This window comes from Phascolarctos cinereus, unplaced genomic scaffold (assembly GCF_003287225.1).
Source record: "Phascolarctos cinereus isolate Bilbo 61053 unplaced genomic scaffold, phaCin_HiC Scaffold_7;HRSCAF=346, whole genome shotgun sequence".
In the NCBI taxonomy this organism is placed as follows: domain Eukaryota; kingdom Metazoa; phylum Chordata; class Mammalia; order Diprotodontia; family Phascolarctidae; genus Phascolarctos; species Phascolarctos cinereus.
Window position 1 is genome coordinate 95893791 of NW_027556180.1, and position 21177 is coordinate 95914967.

General features: G+C 37.6%; 2 pseudogenes; both read right to left on the reverse strand.

The window, feature by feature from the left end:
- LOC110196751 (small ribosomal subunit protein eS21 pseudogene) overlaps positions 1 to 17652 on the reverse strand; it is a 118408-nt pseudogene extending 100756 nt beyond the window's left edge.
- A 155-nt stretch (positions 17653 to 17807) lies between these two features.
- Positions 17808 to 20747, reverse strand: LOC110196753 (histone acetyltransferase KAT2A pseudogene; annotated as a pseudogene).
- Positions 20748 to 21177: the final 430 nt, after the last annotated feature.

Genomic DNA, 21177 nt, shown 5'->3' on the forward strand with positions numbered 1-21177 from the left:
ACTGAATGTTGTAAACTAAAAATAAATAAATTAGTAAAAACTTGAATAAATCAATAAATACAAAATGCTCAGGCATTCAAAGCCCTTCATAACCTAGCCTCCTCCTACCTTTCCAGTCTTCTTAAACCTTATTCCGTGACAAATACTTTTTCATCCAGTGACAATGTATTTCTGGCTTTCCAGGAACAAGACTCTCCATCTCAGCTTTTTCTCTGGCCAGCTCCCATCCCTGGGACTCTCTCCCTTCTTTGATCAGAGTGCTGACCTCCTTGGCTTTTTTTAAGATCCATCTAAAATCCCACTTTCTACAGGAAGCCTTCCCCAAAACCTCTTAATTCCCTTGGCTTAACTGTGTTAATTATTTATTTTATTCACATGACTTCCTCATGAAATTGTAAGGTCCTTGGGGGCAGGGAATGTCTTTTGTCTCTCTTTGTAACCACGGTAATAAACACACTACATAGTAGGCACTTAATAAATGTTTATAGATTGTTCAAAAAAAGTGATAGTCAAAAATGGAACGTATCTTTAACATTTTGCAATTGCCTGAAAGATGTAGAGGACAAAAAAATCCCATCATACTTGTTTGTTGATTATGAAAAAGCATTTGATATTATATAGCAAAATATTATCTTTAAGATGTTTCATAGCAAGGTATCCTTAATTCATCTATTAAAATAATTTACAATACCATATGAGATATGACAGAGATGATCCTCTAAATATTAATATCCAGTGAAAAATAATGCAAGGAGATAACACTTAGTAAAGGTGTGCATCACTGTGATGAATGAGATCCAGATGAAAGTGTAATATCACGTAGTTGCTGAGTTGCTCCACCTTTTCTTGTTTGTAAATAAGTGTTGATTCCAGTATACCTCAAGATATTGCAGTCTCTTGGAAGACATCTACAATTATTTTAAAAAGTTGGAATTTATATCTACAGAGGAAAGACCTAATGGATGAAGAATCTCTACTGCCAATATTTATGACATACATTTGGATAGATAATCTATGGAGATTGTCGGTCCATATGTGTTATCTGTGACAGAAAATGCAGATGGACAGTAAGTTTGACTCAACATTGAACAAGCAGAGAAAAGACTAGATTGCCTTTGGGGTATCATGAGTTAATTTAAATAACCTTAAAGTTCCCCAGAAGTAATAGCTCACATTTTAAACACCATAATTTTATTGGTATAGCTTTTAGACACTGAGACTTGGAATTCAGTATACTCTGAGGAGCTTAAAATAAATAAAATACAGAGAGTAATGGAAGAGTACAACAAGGATGTGAGAAGGTTACATGGCAAATGAAGAATTTCAAAGGAGATTAGGATAAAATTTGCCATCAAAATGAATGGGAAGAAATATGTTACTTAGATAATGAAATAAAGAAATAACAGGTGGACAAGTGCTTCTCTGGTATAAACCTATTTGGTATTCTTCTGATGTCAGGAGAAAGGCAAAAATGTGCTCTAGTAGATTAGGCAAACTTCTTTTTGCAAAGTAAAATAATATTTATGAAGCACTTATCACAGTTCCTGGAATACTTGAAGGCATTTATTTGCTTTCCCTTCCCTTTTGCTGTGAAATTATTGGAGGGTATGGAAAAGACTCAAGTATGGACAGAAATTGATGCATAACTATCTCTATTGTTAGAGGGAACAGGGAGTTAATGTAATCTTTGATACATTTCCGTATTTGATTACTTAAAAGTCAATGGGGCCCAAATTCTTTCCTGATGTACAGATCTGAAATGTTCATATTAAACAAATTAAATGTTCAAATTTAGTAGTAAATAATCAAATAATAAATGCTTCTATTAAATAATGCCATCAGTTTTATTTTGCCATAATACTTCAGGACATCTTTGGTTTCATAAATCATGCATTCCCTTCAATGGTACAGATTCCATTCCACGTATACCTTCACATCCTTTTCAAATCTTATCCATGTCTTCCAATAAATTCTCCGTATGGGATCCACTTAATGTGCAAAAAGCATTCCTATGGATCTTATAATCCCTGGCTTCATCTTAGTCATATCTATGTAATAAATGTATTTCATTTTACACTTTAACATTCCAATCAAATGGAAAGAGGAGTAGAAGAGAGAAAAAGAGATAAAGAGAGAGAGAGAGAGAGAGAGAGAGAGAGAGAGAGAGAGAGAGAGAGAGAGAGAGAGAGAGATTTTGGGAAATGTACAGTGCTTTCAATGACATAATCTTTTCCATACAATCTTTCTAATATCAACATTCTTCTACTGATGTACTGTGGCTGTCAAACATGGAACACCACAATTTCTAAAGAATCTGAATCTTGAGTCTCTCAAAAAACAATAGAAAGAAGTATGGCACGTGGAAATAGATTGCTGTATAATATTAAAGATCATTGCAAGAAGTGGTGCAAAAATCATTTAGAAACAAAATCTTAAATAATATATCTGCTTGTTCCATGCATAGTTCTAACTGAGGTGAAATTATGTAATTGTAACTTTCATTAGATTCACTAACAGAAAAATAAAGCTGGAAGAGCTCACTAATGAGTATTGTATCTGGATCCTTCATTTTAGATATTAGGAAACTGAGGTTCAGGGAGGATGATTTCTCCAAGGTGAGTTGAAATTAGAACCCATATATGTGGATTGCTAATCTCTGGCATTTCATCATTGAAAAGAAACTTATGGGTTACTAGAAGCTCACATATAGTGATTAGGTATTACACATCTTTATGTTATTTTAGATTACTTTAGTATTTTCACTCTCTAGTAACCTCCATTTTCATTTTCCTACATCCAGCACAGTAACATACCAACTAAGCTAAATTTGATACCATAAAACACCATCTTCCCTTTATAAGTTTAGATAAGTCCTACAGCTCAGCGATTTTCTGCTTCCTACACTGATATGCTTTTAATATATCATTTGTTTTACTATTTGAGAGAAGTAAACCTCTTCAGTCACAGCTGCCATCATATGGGTGTATTTTTATAATTTACTAATAGCAGTTGAACATTATCTTGTTCCTTCCTGATATACCCTTTCTCATCCCTACATCTTGCAATTCTTGCCATTTTTCTTCCATTAATAATTTGTAATGGATGCAACCAATATATTATACTATATTCTATTATACTATCTTCTATGTATTAACATTTTGTGACTATCAGCGCAGCACTCAGACTAGACACCAATTATCCCTTGTTTTGTATATATATAAACACAACAACTCCCCTTTCTGATTTTACATATCCTTAATGAGACTTTTTATGCCACAGAAGCACCACTGTAAATATGATTCAGCCTAAAGCCCAACGTGATTCTCTGTATTTTCAGTTGAGCAAAACTATAATCTTGACTTTTCAAAGATCAGTGGGTTCTATTATTTGAAGCCATAAAACATCATCATGAGATATTCAAAATTACACAAGAAATAGAGTTAAAATAACACTGAAAAAAACTAGAACTCTCACAATTTCAGATCACACTTGGCTCCAGAGGACGGATCATGAAACATCCCTTCTCAACAGAAAGTAATGAATTAAGGAAGAGAATTGTGGGAAGATGATAGAGTAGTTAAAAAAAAATCAGCTCCCTGAATTCCCTCCCCCTCAAAACAAAAACAAAAAACAAAAACAGAACATTGCCTCAGAGCAGGAAAAATAAACACAGGATAAAGCAGTTGTCCTCCTAAGGGAATCTGAGAAGACCACAGGAAAGATCAGACCTCCAGTGGCAGAAGGGCCTGAATGAAGTGCAAACACCTCTAGAGCAACTCTGCAGAATGAATAAATAACAAGCCCTAGGGGCAGCTGGGTTGAGGGGCAATGTCAGCCTTAAAAATTTTCATCACCCGGATAGTGTAGGGGTGTGACAGCTGAATAGGAGAAGATTGAAGGACCTTTTGCTGTCGAGGGACACCAATGTCCAAAGCTATGACTTCAGGGAGCAGGAGTGAGCACATACATGGTGAGTGCAGTAGCAAGGGGAAGGGACCCTGTTGGCTGTGGGCACTTGCAAGAGAACAGAGTCCCTGGTTTCAGTTTTAAGGCAGAAAGGACAGCTGGAATTTGGAGCCATTGGAGAGACCATGAGGAACAAGATCATTTGCAGAACAGTGTCACTGGCGGTGCTAGCCATAGCTTAGGAGTGGAGAGGACAGCCCAAGGTGGAGCACTGAGACAGACCTCAGAAAATAATAGTAAGGAGTAGTACCTGATTACACTAATAGCTGCCAAAACAAAATAAAAATCAAAGAAATAAACTAATAAAATGAATAAGCAAAGGAGAAAGAACCCCACCATAGATAGTTATTATTGGAATACAGAAGATCTGAGTTCATATTTAGAAGAAGACAGAGCTTAAAAAAAAAAAAGCTACTCCTTTTTCACTGAGAAACATCGAATGGTCCCAAGCACAAAAAGAGTTCTTGGAAGAACTGTTAAAAAAAAAACCTTTAAAAATAAAAAAGAGGGAGATTGAGGAAAAATCAGAAAAAAAGAGCAATCCAAGAAAATCAAGAAAAATACAAAAAAAAATTAAGTCAACTAACTGGAAATACAGAATCAAAAACTTGAGTAAGAAAATGATCCTTAAAAACTAGAATTAAGCAAGCGGAAGCTAATGAACATGCTAAGACACCAATAAATCATAAAACAAAAGTAACAAGTATAAAAAAATAGAAGAGAAAGTGATAGTACAGAAAAAAAGGTGGTCTGGAAGAAAGATTGAGGAGAAATAATATGAGTAGTCAGACTACATGGAAATTACTATAAAAAAGAATCTTGATACAAGTTCTAGAATAAGAAGGTAAAGTAGAAATAGAAAAAAAAAATCTATTAATCACTACCTGAAAGATATCCCAGGAGGAAAACTTACAGTAATAGCATAGCCAAGTTTCAAAACTCCCTGGTTAAGGAGAAAATATTGGAAGCAATAAGAAATAAAAAACAATTTAAATACCATAGAGCTATAATAGGGATCATAGAAGACCTAGCAGCTACTCATTAAAGAATCATAGTTATTGGAAAAGTATATTCCAATATACAAAAGAGCTGGGGTTATGCCCAAGTATAACTTACCCAGCAAAGTTATCCTGAATGGGAAAAAAAAAGGATATTTAATAAACTCAAAGACTTTCAGGTTTTTGTGATGAAACCCTCAGAATTTGAGGGAAAACTCAACATATGATATTGAAAAGAAATATAAGGTAAACATAAGACCAATTACAAGGGATATAATAAGGTCAATTTGTTTCTTCAAATATGTTAAAATATTAGCAGTACTCTTAAAATTGTCATCAGTATTTCAGTAGTTTGAAAGAAAGGCATGAGCTGAGCTGAGTATGATGTCATGATTCTAAAAAATAAAAATGTGTAGGGAGAGATGAAAAGCCACAATTATCTCATAAATGAGGCATAAAAGGAAAAATTGATACAGAAGAAACTAGTAGCAGGAAGGCGGGTAGTGCTGGAACCCTACTCTCAAGAGGACTGGATTAAAAAGGGGACTATATACCTATATACACACATACATATGTATGTACATGAATAGTGTGTGTGTGTGTGTGTGTGTGTGTGTGTGTGTGTGTGTGTGTGTGTGAATTTCTAGAAGGGTATGAAAGTCTTCTAAATTCAGAAATAAGTAAGACAGCAAGGGAATGTGTGAGGGAGACAGATTAAGGGAGGGACTTTTGCAGCAGTGAGTAGGTTAAGGAATAAGAGAGCAAGCTAGCCAGCAGAAGTAAAGCAGAGGAGTAAGGAGAGATAGGGTAAATAGAGCAAAAAAGATAGTGAGGAAAAATAGGAAGGAGGAAAATACAGAAGTAACCATAGCTTAGAATGTGAATGGGATGAATTTATCCATAAAACAGAAATGGATAGCAGATTAAAAATTTGAATTCAACAGTACGTTGCTTTCAGGAAACATAAAAAATGAGAGATACATACATAGATAAAATAAAGGGCAGGAGGAAAATTTAGTATATAAAAAGTCAAGGATAGTAATCATTACCTCAGAAAAAGTTAAAGTAGATTTAATCAAAAGTGAAAAATAGAGAAACTACATTTGTGAGCAATATTATTCAATATTATTTTAGACCATTTAAAATACCTAGACTGAATAAAGTACTTGAGTGCATACCTCCCTAAAGAGACATAGGAATTATATTAACATAAACATTAAACAAACACTCTTACACAAATAAACTCAGATATAAACAATTGAAGTAACATTTATTGTTCATAGGGAGGTAAAGTCAATATAATTTTAAATGACAATTTTACCTAACTAATCTATTCATTAAACGTCGTCTCAATTAAATTACTAAATAAATATTTTACTGAATTAGAAACAAATAATAACAATGTTCATTGAGAAAAGCAAAATGCCAGTAACTTCAAAGAAACCACCAAAAAAATGTTAAGGAAGTAGATTTAGCAGAATAGAACTTAAATTATATTATAAGGAAGAACAGGTTTGAAGTGTTAGAAGGATAATTTCAATTATTTTAAATTAAAATTTTCTTGTCTAAATAAAACCTATGTAGCTAAGAATAGAATGAATGCAGAAAATTGGGGGAAAAAATCTTGTCATAGACAATCTCTCAGATGGATGTGAATGAGCTGTAATATTGCTGTGGTGTACAAGATGAAGAGCTAGTTGATTTAGAAAAACGTGTAAAGCCTCTGACTAATAGTGAAGATGCTATCCACCTTCAAAGAAACAGATGACACGTGGAAATAAGCATAGTATAGAGTCTTATGTATATGTAAATGAGTGTGTATGTGTATGCTTATAGATATCTATGTATATATGTTTGTGTGTGTGTGTGTGTGTGTGTCCGTCCATGACTGATTTTAGCCTTCTTAAGGGTAGGGGAGAAGTAGAGGAAAATTACAGTTAAAAGCGCACAGCAGAGAACAAAAGAAAAGCAGGGAAGCTAATAAAAGCTTGTCAGATTTGAAAACAATATGTACTATTTATTAGATAGATTTTCTTCAAATGGAAATTTATTATTTCATACTGAATCAATACAACTATGAAGGAATTATGATGAAAAATGCTATCCATTCCCAGAGAAAGAACTCATAATTTCTGAAATGCAGATTAAAGCATACTTTTTTTATTTGCTTTCTTAATTTTTTCTTGACTTGTTTTGATCTCTTTTCTTTCACAACACGATTAATGTGGAAATATGTTTTGCATGACCACACATGTATATCCTACATCAAATTGCTTGCCTTCTCAATAAGAAGAGTGGGAAGAAATGAAAGGGAGAGAATTTGGAACTTGAAGTTTTAAAAATGAATGTTAAAACTTGTTTTTACATGCAATTAGGTGGGGATAAGTAAAATACTAAAAAAAAAGGTCTTTGCTCACAGTTATAATATCATGCAAACAGTACTTTTTTGTTATTTTGGAGGCAACTGGGATTAAGTGATTTATCTATGGTTCACTCAGCTAGTAAGTGTCTAAGGTTGCGTTTGAACTTAGGTCCTCCTGACTCCAAGGTCAGTGCTCTAACCCCTCCACTACCTAGCTGCCCCATACGAATGATGTTTTTAAAAAGAGTATGCTTGAATTACTGTACAAAATGTATTAAGGTTGGAAGAGGGTGAAAGCTTGGATATTAACTGTTCCTCTATTTTTGTAGTCCCAATATAACGAGATAATAGGGCCATAGAAGAAGAAAGAGAAAGAAGGCATGTTTTCTAAAAACATTTTAGATGAAAGAGTGAAATGTTTATTCATTGGTCATGAGTGGGAGGAAGTCATTGAGGGAAAGGGAATTCAAGCACATATCAGGCCTAGGTTACTTGGAGAATAGTTTTATAAGTAACAGAATATGGTGAAGCACATTTAATGGAAAATATGATGAATTTGGTTTTTGACATGAACAGGTTGAAATATCCTGTGGACAAACTGAGCTAGAAACCTATAGGCTATGAAATAGATAAGTTTTGGAACACATCTATGTTTTTTATACACATAAAAGTAGCAATGAGAATACTGGAAATGTGTGTTGTAGATAATAGTATATATTATTGTAGAATTAACAAACTTTTTCACAGTTGTCATGGGCCAATTGTATAAATTATATTTTTCAAACTCCATCCTTGTAACCATATTTTAATTGTACTCTTCAAAAATGTTTGCTTTCAAATGTTAGCTACTATTATTTTTGCTGTTGTTATCATTATGTTGTTCCTAGGGTATATCATGTAAGGAAGTACAATATCTTTATCTGCATTTGTGACCTTTGCTCCCAGACTATAAATTTTAAAACGGCAGAGATAACTCCCTATCTACACTTTGTATTTCCCTCAGCATCTGGTATGGTGCTCTGTGAACAGCAGTGGTTCCCCCTTGAATGCCACCTAAAGCAATTGTTGTGCTCTCCCATTTGTAAAGACTTTTAAGAAGCAAAGGGGTTCTTAGGCTTCTTTTGGTTCCCCATCAAAGAATTCCTCTCCCCTCACACACACAAACCCCTATGACAAAGAATTAGCCTGATGGCTGAAATTCCCCACCCATGCATGTTACTTTCAGAAATTTATCCAGGGTTGTTGTTTTTGTTTTGTTTTCTTTTAATTGAGGGTGCCTATGAGTTTCAGAACAATTCCATATATTCACCAGCTCAAATCTTCTTATTTTGTGGGAATAAGATAGTCTGAGGAGGAAGTGCTAAAGAGCAAGTGAGAAAGCAAGGTATAAGGAGCAAGAGATCAAGATGCATATGTAAGAAATTATTACTTAATTTTATCAATAAGAGCCTTGTATAAAGTTGAAAAGTTAACAGTAAACTTCTTAAAGAAATTTACTGGATGCTTGAGGTTAAATATAAATAACTCATAAGTTAATTTCCAGGTCAGTTTCAGATTGTTTCATTAATTCTGTTGCCTTTCTAGTTCTTTTGTACTGTTGGTAAATAGCTTAAAGTCAGAGATGAGGAGAAAATGTGTGAATTATCTATCTATATCTATATCTATATCATTATCTATATTGACTCCTTTCTTTAAGTTGATTTACAAAAAATTGTAAAGTTTCAGCTAAAAGAGTCATGTGCACTGTGTTACCTTGTTTTGTTGTGTCAGATATTGATGTAAGTTGATTTGTTGAGGACTGTAACCAGCTTTGTATAGTTATTGTCATTATTTTGCAGTTAATCAATATATCCATATTTATTTGGGGCAGGAGGGAGGGAGAGGAAATAGTGGCATTAAAGCTAGACCTGAATTTGACAGAGTTCAATATCTTCCTGCAATGGACTAATGGGTTATTTTTGAGGATGCCTTAATGATTTTTTTTAATATATATTGGAGACCATTTCATAGACTTATAGAATCACATTGCCCTCATTCCACTTTATATCAGTTTTTTCCCCCTAAAAGGAACATAGCTACAGTCTAAGCATCATATTTCATGTTAGTAGAGAAATGAAGTACCCTGAATGCTCTACAGGGGGAAAAAGCTGTGGGATACATGTCTGGATTTCCCTTTTTCTTCCCCTTCCATGTAAGAAAATGTTCTTATTGTCATACATGACACAAGAAGCAAGCAGCTATGGCAGGCAAGCTGACCCATTGAGGATTGAGATTCCTATTTAATATGTAGAGAACTAGGACACTCAATGGTTGCTGTTGGAACATATGTTCATGATAATCTTGTGGATACATAGCATGCAACACTGGAATTGTACTACATTCCCGTTGGCTATTCTGGCCCAATGGGCTACAATCCCTTTGAGTTAGGAGCAAAAGACACAGTTTACCACCATGCTTCACTTCCCTCCCATTTGCATCATCGTGAACTACAAACGGTAATAGAAATATAACCCCTTAGTTATTTACCTAAGCAATAGGAATAGATAAATAGATAATTCTCCCCAATTGCAAAGGATCTGAGAGGGTATGTAGGTAGTCATTCAAAAGGGTTTTGAAGATGTTTTGAAGAGCTTGGAAGTAAGAACACTTGATTTTTGCTTCTACACTTGTCAATGTTCAATAATTTGACCATAAACAATGTTCTGAGTGTGCTGACACACCGTATCATACTTCTGCTACTTATTTCCCCTAAATGAAAAAAAAAAAGAGACCGATAGTAATACAGACCTGGAACAATTTCTATGAATATAACATGACCAATACATATTGTGACATAGTTTCTATAGGAAATGAGATAATCTCAAGGGAGATAATATTTGTAAAGAAAAAAAAGTGCCTCCCACAGTGTCTGGAACATAGTAGTCATTATATAAATGCTTAATCCTTTTCTCTTTTTGGAGATGTGAGTGTATACTGCTATTATTTTAAGGCCCTTTTCATATGGAAAGCTTAATTCAGAAAGGATAGAAAATGTATTTTCTGTAAAGGGAAAGAGATCCATCAATTGATAAAGGATGTAAGATACTGCCACTGAAAAAATAGGAACATGTATTTAATAATTGTAAATGCCAAAATTTGTGTATGAAGCTTTTAGATGTGATTTGAATAGAAAGAATTGTTTTTATTTAATAGAAATGTACACATGCATACATGTATATACATACACACACAGACACATACACACACATATTTTATATTTATATATATATATATATATATATATATATATATATATATATATATATATATATATGTGAACAAAAACTTCAAGGATAATGAGATGTCCTCCCAGTGACAAAGTTTAACTGTTTGCAATTGAATTTCCTTATAATGTCTAGCAGTAATATAATAGGGTTTGGGGGAGCTGTATAATGCATATGCTAGAAAAAAAGCTGAAATGGCTAATGTGCTAGTAGTTTAAATAACATACTACCTGATGGACTCAAATATTATACCTTTTCACTGAATGATTAAAATAACAACAAACTTTCTGTAAGCTAAAAAAGGAAGGTGATATGTACATTAGGACAGCCACTACCACTTCAGTGTCCCACCTATTTCATGGAGTCCATAAAGTGGCAAACTGGCAAACAAGTGTAACAGTCACTTCAGACTTTCTTCAGGTGCCTCACAGTAGGAATCTTTTAAAATTTATCCTCAAATTAGATGCTGACATCAAACTGATCTTCAATAAAGTGACAAACTGTTCTGTAAGCACTTATACAATTATTTAGATAAAGAGTTTGAATTTTAACATTTGTCATGGGGAGCCAAGATGGCAGAGTGAAAGCAGTGACTTGCTTGAGCTCTCCCCCAAACCTCTCCAAATACCTATAAAAAATGGCTCTAAACAAATTCTAAAGCAACAGAACCCACAAAAAGACAGAGTGAAGCAAATTTCCAGCCCAAGACAACCTGGATGGTTGGTCAGAAAGGTATATCATGCTGGGTGGTTAGAGGAGCGCAGTGTGGCATGGGCACACAGGCTGCAGTGAACCTGAAGCAGGCCTCAGAGGATTGAATTGCGGGCAGCTGCGGTGGTTTCTAGATGTCTCAACCCACAAGCACCAAAGATAACTTAGAAGGTCGGTGGGAAAAATCAGTTTCTGCGAGAAATCCAGGCATGTAGAAGATGTAGTTGGGTCAGAGCCAGCTCCAGAGTGCACAGCATGGATGCCAGGGGGATGGCTGAGTCCTGAGCTTCAGGCCCACAGACTGAGGGGGAATCGAAGGGCTGATCAGAGGGAGATTGCTGGGGTCTCTTTGCCAGTGCTGAGGCAGGAATCTCTTGTTTCCCCTGTGCTTGGATCTGGGTCACAGTTCTAGGTGGCGGTCCTGGGGCTAGCAGGAGTGCTGGCATGGTGGAGCTTGTAGTGGCATGGAGAGGAAACCTTCTTCACAGTTCCAGGAAAGAAAGGAGTGCTTGTGGTCACTAATAGACCAGAGCACAGGCCATGAAAGGAGTAAACACCTATCCCCTTATCATACCAACTTGCAAGAACTGAACATTTACAAGTCCCTACAAGTACCTCTGAAAACAGCTGTATAAACCCCCAAAGTTTGCGACAGTACATTATCCACATCGGAAGCAGACTCTTACTTTAACAAAGAGTTTAAAAATCAAGTAATTGGCTGGGATCATGAGCAAGCAGCTCAAAAAGAGTCAGACTATATTATCTTACTTTGGTGACAAAGAAGATCAAAACATACAACCAGAAGAAGACAATAAAGTCAAAGCTCCTACATCCAAAGCCTCCAAGAAAAATATGAAGCAGTCCCAGGCCTTGGAAGAGCTCAAAAGGGATTTTGAGAAGCAAGTAAGAGAAGTAGAGAAAAAACTGGGAAGAGAAATGAGAGAAATGCAAGAAAATCATGAAAAACAAGTCAACAGCTTGCTAAAGGAGACCCAAAAAAATACTGAAGAAAATAACACCTTAAAAAATAGCCTAACCCAAATGGCAAAAGAGGTCCAAAAAGCCAATGAGGAGAATGCCCTAAAAAGAAAAATTGGCCAAATGGAAAAGGAAGTCCAAAAGATTACTGAAGAAAATACTTCCTTAAAATTAGAATAGAGCAATTGGAAGCTAGTGACTTTATGAGAAATCAAGACACTGTAAAACAAATCCTAAAGAATGAAAAATTGAAAACAATGTGAAATATCTCATTGGAAAAACAACTGACCTGGAAAATAGATCCAGGAGAGAAATTTAAAATTATTGGACTATCTGAAAGCCATGATAAAAAAAAGAGCCTAGACATCATCTTTCAAGAAATTATCAAGGAAAACTGCCCTGATATTTTAGAACCAGAGGGCAAAATAGAAATTGAAAGAATCCACTGATCTCCTCCTGAAAGAGATCCCCAAAGGAAAACTCCTAGGAATATTGTAGCCAAATTCCAGAGTTCCCAGGTCAAGGAGAAAATATTACAAGCTGCCAGAAAGAAACAATTCAAGTACTGTGGAAACACAATCAGGATAACACAAGATTTAGCAGCTTCTACATTAAAGGACGCAGGGCATGGAATATAATATTCCGGAGGGCAAAGAGATAGGATTACAGCCAAGAATCACCTACCCAGCAAAACTGAGTATAATCCTTCAGGGGAAAAAATGGTCATTCAGTGAAATAGAGGACTTTCAAGCATTCTTGATGAAAAGACCAGAGCTGAATAGAAAATTTGACTTTCAAATACAAGACTCAAGTGGAACATGAAGAGGTAAACAGGAAAGAGAAATCATAAGAGACTTATTAAAGTTGAACTTTACATTCCTGCATGGAAAGATGATATTTATAACTCATGAGACCTTTGTCAGTATTAGGGTAGTTGGAGAGGGAAAAATTATATGTATGTAGATAGATAGATAGTAGGTAGAGGGCACAGGGTGAGTTGAAGATTAAGGGGTCATATCTGGAGAATAAAATTAAGGGATGAGAGAAGATTATACTAGGAGAAGAAGAAAGGGAGAGGTAGAACAGGGTAAATTATCTCACAAAAAAAACAGAAAAGAAAAGGCTCTTACAGTGGAGGGGAAACTGGGGAAGGTGAGAGGGAATGAATGAATCTTATTCTCATAGGATTTGGCTTAAGGAGGGAATAACATACACATTCAATTGGGTATGGAAATCTGTCTTACCCTACAGGAAAATGGGGGGGGGAAGGGGACAAGAGAGCAGGGGGATGACAGAGAGTAGGGCAGATTGGGAAAGGGGGTAATCAGAAGCAAATATTTCTGAGGAGGGACAGGGTCAAAAGAAAGAATAGAATAAATGGGGGGGCAGGATAGGATTAAGGGACATAGAGTTAGTTTTTTATAACATGTATTTGAATAACTGCACATGTATAACCTATATTGAGTTGCTTGCCTTTTCAATGAGGGTGGGTGGGGAAGGAGGAAGGGAGAAAATTTGGTACCCAAAGTTTTAAAAACACATGATTAAAAAAAAGTTTTCACATGCAACTGAGAAATAAGAAATACAGGAAATGGGGTACAGAAGTCTATCCTGCCCTACAGGAAAATAGAAGGGGAAGGGGATAAGAGAAGGCGGTGGGGAGAGATAGAAGAGAGGGCAGACTAGGGGAAGGGGTATTTAGAATACATACCATTTTGGGATGCGGGGAGGAGTGAGATGGGGCAACAATTTGGAACTCAAAATCTTGTGGAAGTAAATGTTGAAAACTAAAAATGAATAAATTTATACCAAAAAAAATTGTCATGACATTGTTACTGACTGTATTAAACTTAAAGTCTCAAAATATGCATATAAATAAAACATCATTATAGACAACAATCTATCTATCCTCTCATTTAACATATAAAGTCATCTAATCCAGTCCACTCAATTTACAAAGAAAGAAACTGAGAGTTGATTGGTTAAATAATTTGCTTAAGGTTAGCTTATTGACCACCAATATTAAGTAATAAATGACAGAGTAAGGATTTTAATACAGGATTTCCAATTTCCACTGTGCCACAGTGCCTCCTCAAGTACAGTGGGTACTCCCCAAAAGCCACTGAGTAGACTTCAGGAGCTCTTTACCCACATATCTATTATCTTATTACCTATTATCTTATCATAAAAAAAAAACCCTTTATGAGAATGGTCTATGCACATAGAGCAAAGGCACCCTTGATGCATACATGCATACATGCATACATGCATACATACATACATGTATGTCATGGAGCCTTTCAAATATGCTATTCTACTTCAGTCAACATATTTATCATAGTAATATCAATATCAAACATATATGGACCAAATGTCATAGCATCCAAATTATTAAAAGAAAAATTAAATGAATTACAGGAGGAAATAGTAAAACAATACTGGGATGAGCTATAACTTTCACTTCTCAGAGCTAGATAAATTTAATAAAAAATAAATAAGAAATAAGTTAATGAAATTAATGTAATCTCATAAAAATTAGAAATGATGGACCTCTGGAGAATATTGAATGAAAAAAAGGGAGTGAATTGATTTATCAGCTTCAAAAATTGACCATGCATTAAAGTCCCACAGCCAAATGCAAAATATAAAATGCAACCTTTTCATATCCTAATGCAATATAAATTTCATTCAGTGAATAATTGTGAAAACAGAGATCATAAATTGACTTAAAACTAACTAATCTTAATGAATGAATGGGTCAAATAATAAATCATAGAAACAAGCAGTAATTATATTAAAAAAAAATGACAACAATAATACAATGTGCCAACATTTGAATGAGGAAGCCCTAATAGTATTTAAAGGAAAATTTATATCTCTAATGTGTACATCAATAAAAGAGAGACAGAGAGACAGAGAGAGAGAGAGAGAGAGAGAGAGAGAGAGAGAGAGAGAGAGAGAGAGAAAAAGCAGATCAATGGAATAGATACTCAATTAAAAAAAGAAAAAGAACAAATTTGAAATCCACAATTTAGCATCACATTGAAAATCCCAAAAATTAAAGGAGAAAGTAATAAAATTGAAAGAAAAATTAAACTAATAAGTGAAATCATGAGCTGTGTTTATTAAAAAAAAACCCTAAAATATTTAAATCAATGGTTAATGTTATTAAAAATATAAATTTAAAAAAATAGTATAATAATGAAAAAAGGTCAATGCAATGACAATGAAAATGGGATTAAAATAATTATTTTGATGACTATATGCTAGGAAAAAATGACAATGCAAATGAAGTTGATGAATACTTACAAAATTTTAAATTTCCTATATTAACAGAAAAGACAATAAATAATTAAATTGCACTGTGAAAAAGTATTTGAATAAGTCATCAATAATCTCCCTAAGAAAAAGTAGACTAGATGGATTTACAAGTGAATTTTACCAAACATCTAGGGGAAAATCAATCTCAATGCTATATGTGCTACTTCAAAAAAAAAAAGTTAAAGGCTTCCTAAAAACAAATATGATTTTCGTGCCTAAACCAGAGAATGAAAACTATAGACCAATTTGCTTAATAAATATAGATAAAAATTTTAAATGAAATGCCAACAAGGATATTGGAACAATATATCATGAAAATCTTACACTGTGACCAGGTGGGATTTATACCAGGAATGGAAGACTGACTCAATATTAGAAAAAAATCTAAGAATAATTGACCATTTGGTAACAAAATCAATGACAATTATATGATTACAAATAGATGCCGAAAAATCTTTTGAACAAAACACAACACTCATTCCTATTTAAAACACTAGAAAGCATAGGAATCAAAGAAATGTCTTTTTTTTTGGGGGGGGGGTGAGGCAATGGGGTTAAGTGACTTGCCCAGGGTAACACAGGTACTAAGTGTAAAGTGTCCCAGGCCTGATTTGAACTCAGCTCTTCCTGAATCCAGGGCCAGTGCTCTATTCACTGTACCATCGAGCTGCCCCTGGAGTCTTTCTTAAAATGACAAGTAATATCTTTCTAAACCATGTGCAAGTATTATTTGTAATAGGGCTAAACATGAAACTTTCCCAATAAGATCAGAGGTGAAGCAAACATGTCCATTATAAGTATGCTAATTCAATATTACATTGGAAGTAGTAGCTAGAGCAATCAGAGAATAAGAATAAATTGAAAGAATAAAAATAGGCCACAAGGAAAGAAAATTATTACTCTTTTGCAGATGATATTGTGGTATGCTTAAAAATTTCTAGTGAATAAGAAAATACTAGTTGAAACAATGAACAACATTAGCAAATCACAACATTTCTATATACTGCCAACAAAACTCATCAGGAAGAGGTAGAAAGAGATATTCCAATTAAAATAACTGTAGACAATTTAAATTTGTCTAGCAAAGGCAAGTGTAAAGCACTAGAAGAAAAATAAAATATAAAAATAAAAACTTTGACCTTGGGGAGGGCCTTCTGTGGCACAGCCTCTCCCTTCTTCTGTGCTGGCTGTCTCAATAGGTAGTCATTCTTACATATAGAGCAACAAGGTGATTGGAAGACATGGACTCTGTCAAGTGCACAAAATATAGTAATTTCTATTTGAAAAAAAAGATTCTTTGGTCTATTTTTGTAATGAGTAGAATACCATGTTTATAAATTGGAGCATTAGCACTAAATTTGTGGATTTTCCACATCCATTCTTTCCCTCTACAAATTTTTTTAAACCCAACAACCTCTGAGTTTTACTGTTCCCCATGTGGGGCAAATGTGGAGGGCACAAATCCCTACAAGGTAATAGATGATAGATGGAAGGCGTTGGGCACCCCCAAGTCCAAGCCGCACCCCCCCATGTGACCACCCCAACCATTCTTAACCCCCTCCAACACACCAAGACAGCAGTCAGCCCTTGGCCCACAAAGCCAAAGACACCAGCTGCAGTGGAAGAGGGGAGCTGTGGAGCAGAGTGGGCCCCATCCTGCAGGGCTCTTGAACTCGGACTGAGAACATTTCGACAATGATGTGTCCTCCTCTTGAGGAAGACACAATGCTGTGATTTGGGAATGGGAGAGGGATCTGGGTTAGGGTGAGGGCCTACACTAAATATGTCAGGGATTTCAAGACACTCATGGAAGAACGTCCTCTCTGCCCACTCCTCCCATACGTGGAAGAGATGCAGGAAGGTCTGGGAGGAGTATGGGACCAGTACTTAAAGATGGAAGAAGAAGGACTGAGAAAGACCCACCTTGTTGATGAGCCCCCAAGGTCAGGGTCAGGTCAGGGAGATCCCCACTCTGCTTCTTGGCAATGAGCCCCCAAGGACAAGAGGCTGAAGAGTAGGAGGCAGGTTGGGGAGACTGGTGGAGTGTCTCCATTTGTCAGAAAGTCCCCCAGGTCAGGGGGCAGGTCAGGGAGCCATCTAGTGGTCCCCAGCTCATCAGTGAGCCCCAAGGTTAGGGGCTGGGTAGTAGCAGTCAGGTTGTGAAACCCAGCAGGGGTCCCAGTACTTGTCAATGAGCCCCCCCTTCTTTTAGCTTGAAATAAAATAATTTCTCCAGGGCGCAGGCACCTCAGCAATACTCACTGTTTTGGGGGTGGAAGGGTTGTACTCTCAGCAATTGGCGATCACCTGCTGGAGGTCAGCCACAAAAGCTCCTGAGATGCTCAGTCATGGTCTTCAGGTAGCTAGGGAAGTGGATGACTTCATAATATCTGGAGCCTTTGCCTTCTTCACAGGCTACATGAAGGGCTAGGCACTGGGGTGAGTCTTGATCCGAGCCAGCAGGTTTTTGAGGGGTGTATAGAGCTGGTCAGGGTCCTTGAGCTCCTTCCCCTTCTCCTTCCCCCTTCTTCCATCCCATCTCATGAATGCCAGGGATGCTCTCCATGGGGATATGCCTTACACCCTCCTTGAAGCAGCTGAGCCCAGGATACCTTCCCAATCTGAGCATGTTTGCACTCAGTCAGCTTCTTGATTATCTCCTTCTGCTCATTATGGGGAATCCTGAGGTTCAGCTCACACTCCATCAGTGTGACCCCCTCATAATGCTTGATGTAAGCCAGGTAGTGACTCTTGGGAACCTTGATGTCCTTGGAGAAACCCTGCTTTTCGAAATAGCCAATGACATACTCATCTGAGTAGGTGAGGAAGCAGAGGATGTTTTGCTTGATGTGATACTCCTTCAGGTGGTTCATGAGGTCAGTCCTATCCCTTGACTTGCTTATTGGAAGTGAAAGCACCGAAGACAATTTCCATGGGTGGGGAACATTCAGAAGCAGATTCCCCTATTGACCCATACATCTTTGATGAGGGCCAATGTCTTGTGCTTCGGGTCAAACACAAACACCTGGGCATCTGGGGTAGCTGGTGAGAAGAAAAAAAAAAGCTTTACAGCCCAACTAGCCAGAGTAGTACATACCCATTGACCCTTGGTGCCAGTGAATTTCTTATGACATGGCTCAATGACTCCACGACACTCCTCTGTCCGAGCAGTCTCATCCTGGGCTGCATTGGCTGAGAGTAAGCTGGTCTCAGGCCCAAGCACGGCCATCGGTTCTGTAATGGTCAACATGACCTCATTGACCAATTCCATGGAAACGTCCCCCATTACTTCAGTCCACTTTGCATCTTCCAGGGTCACGTTCTCAGGAAGTTTCCTCATCTCACCTGGCATTGGCTGTGCCCCTCCAGGGTCCAGGACAAGGACTGGCTGCTGCTGCCACCCAGGCTTTGGGTGAATAATGGAGCACCTGGGACAGCTGAAGCACTGACAGTGGCTGGCCTAGGAACTAACTCTGGCCTCTCTTAGGCAGGCATGGTGAACCCGGAGTCCCAAACAGAGGAATTTTCTCCATAGATCTATTCCTCTAAAATGGATTTTCCCCATGGATCTCCTCCCCAACTTGGGGAATTGGGTAAGGATAAGTGTACTCTTTTCAGACACCAGTTGATCCTTCTCCAACAGCTGATGGCAGGTAACATCTTTAGATGGACGGAAGGAGGCTGCGTCCAAAGACGCGAGCAGTCTCACAGCGGGGCAGGCTGTCACAGCTTTGTGGGACGTGGCAGTAACACAGCCACCTGGTATAACTGATGTTGTAGACGGCGACATCTTCCCCCTGTGACCTCTGTCCGAACTGGGCAGGAGTCTCCCTCTTCCAGAAGTTAAGGCAGAGCGGGAACACTGAGCTCAAACATCTTCTGCCTCTCCCTCCGGGTCAGATAGCTGAACTTCAACTGCGTGAAATTCAGTACGCCAGCTCAATACTGGGCTTCTCAAAGGGGGGATCCCTCCATAACCGAACGTGTCACCTATAGGATACATTTTCTCAAAAGCTTGAAGTAAAACTGCTTGGTGTCTCTATCTTCTTCCTTGTGTACAGACACGAACAGATTCTCTACATCCACTACCATCCCCAGCAGCCTGTGGATCTCCTTCTCAGACACATTCTCCAGATGGGACACACGGTCAGCCAGAGGGTGTTCGCAAGCTCCGGCACGCTTCACTTAACTTGGCTGCAGCCTGTTGCAGGTCCATTCGGGGAGCAGTGGGAGATTTACGGTTCTTCCAGCCATTACATTTGCAAGCATCATTAGCCTTGAAGGCCGAGAAGATCCCGAACTTCTCCAGCTTCTTGGTCCGGGGCAGCGCGCGGAACTGCGCTTTCCTCTGGTTGGCGCGCTGCTAGCTCAGCCCAGGCCGAGCTGGGTTCTTCCCACTTCCCGACCCGCCCCCCGTCCTTCGCCCCCAACCCCCGGCTCCCTGACCCGGGTGTCACGATCCCTGGGGCCCCTGCCAGCGCTCTGGCAGGGCCTGTGCCCGGGGTAGGGGCTGGGGCTGAGGGCGGGTGCAGGCCCTGGCAGAGCCGGGAGGCTCACTCAGCCCAAGGGCCGCTTGGGCCGCATGGCCCGCCAGGGGCCACTCCCTGCTACTATTTCTTTATAGGCACATATTGACTCTACCTAATATCCTAGAAAACACTCCTTTAAAAAAATAGTAATGTTTGACTTCAAATCCTAAGAAGGCACTCTCTGAAGCATAGTGTCTTAATAGACTATCTTCAAATGTTCCCAGCAAAAGTGTGTCATTACCTAACTTCAGACTTTAACCTGCCCAATCCCAGCAATTCTGAACCCCTGGCTGTCATTATTCAAACCTCATTCTCTTACTGAACTCACTGCCCATTCCTTTGTTAGTAATTCTCAACCTCTTCCCTCACTATTTTACCCTTATAAACTATCCACCTTTTCCACTATGTTCTTTGTAATGTCTGCTACAAAGGTAACTTTCATCTTACATATTTCCATTCCCACTCCTTCCATATTCTTTCACTGACACCTTCTGGCCTCAGACTCCCTTCTAATGGCACAAACTCCCTGTCCACCCTTCCCAGCACTCACTGAACTTTCACTCATCCACCCTGACACACTAGTTAAGAAGAGGGAATATAAATACTCCTTGTTCTCCATTGTCTATTCCAAGAAATCCCTTTACCACCACACTCAGCAACCCCTCCTACTTTGAGGTTCACTCAATCCACATCTAAAGCCCAAACAAAATTCTTAGCAGCTGTTGTCTATGAAGCTTGAGGACACTCCCCCTTCTTCCTGGATGAGATCAGTGTTTGGGTTCACGATTTTTCTTTCCTCCTTACCTCCTGCCCTCATACTAAGGGACTTCCAAAAAACGTATTGATGCTCTCTCAAAAACAATGACCTTGTAGTTCCTCAATTTGCTGTTTTCCAATGACCTACTCCTCCATCACAGATCAATTAAGCACAAGGGTCATCATACTCTTGATCTTACTTGTCATTATGCAGGATATGCTACTTCGATGTTCATGAACTCTGAAATAACTTCTGATCACAGTCTCCTGCGTCTAGGTGGTCCAGTGAATAA